This window comes from Opisthorchis viverrini (assembly GCF_000715545.1).
Source record: "Opisthorchis viverrini unplaced genomic scaffold opera_v5_978, whole genome shotgun sequence".
Classification (NCBI taxonomy): domain Eukaryota; kingdom Metazoa; phylum Platyhelminthes; class Trematoda; order Opisthorchiida; family Opisthorchiidae; genus Opisthorchis; species Opisthorchis viverrini.
Genome location: NW_008752778.1, coordinates 1 through 913, shown reverse-complemented (window position 1 = coordinate 913; position 913 = coordinate 1).

Below are 913 nucleotides of genomic sequence, written 5' to 3'. Positions count from 1 at the left end.
ATCTGGGAACTTGATTGAATATTTGACACCAAACAATTACCACTTTAAAATGGTTGAGTAACTTCCAAATCAAATTTCCACTAGATTGTCGAGTTATTAGTTGCGGGTTTCCCTAGTAGCAGGCACCGTTGCCTCGGCATTTGCCCCAATATAGTGCATTATTACTTTGATAGAAGGATATTTCTCATGTTAACTGTGTCTCAATGAGCTGGCCAATGATAAAATTGACGCTAACCTTCAGCTAACTTCTGTAGCATTGAGAAATCACTAACATTTAAGGTCTAAAATTTCTGGCTTTTTGGTAGGCAGAATAATATCCTGTGAAGTTTGGAATATAGGGTCCAAGCGCACATAGTATGCGCAAATGGTGGCGTGGCGAATGTCATAGCTATGGTGCTTGCAACTTACGTGAACCTCAGTCTTATGAATCAACATTTGATTTCTGTCACTCTCACTTGTGTGATGGACTTAGATGCGCAAATAGTATCAAAAACTTCGTTATTTAAAATGGCATTGGACGGTCAATTTCTACCAAAATGTTTAAGATAAAATGCAACTTACAGACTTAAACGCAATCAGGTCTGAAAGCATCGGGATATGGTGACATCATATGTACTTGTCTTTTAGTAAAAACCATTGATTGGTGTACGGACATAAATTTCCAAATACAAAAAGTATGCGGGTTGATGAATGACATAATTCTCCTTGTTCCTATTTAGAGCTTCCACCATCTGTTTGAATAGATTTTGCCGAGCAGCCAATGCGGCACAAACGTATTCATGTGTTACTGTCACAACCATTACACACATTATTACAAAGTATAACACTGGAAGTGTAAACAGTGTCATTATCTTTTTTTAGCGTTTTGATTGTGGGTTGCAATAAATTTAGTTTTATCCAATTTATACAGAGG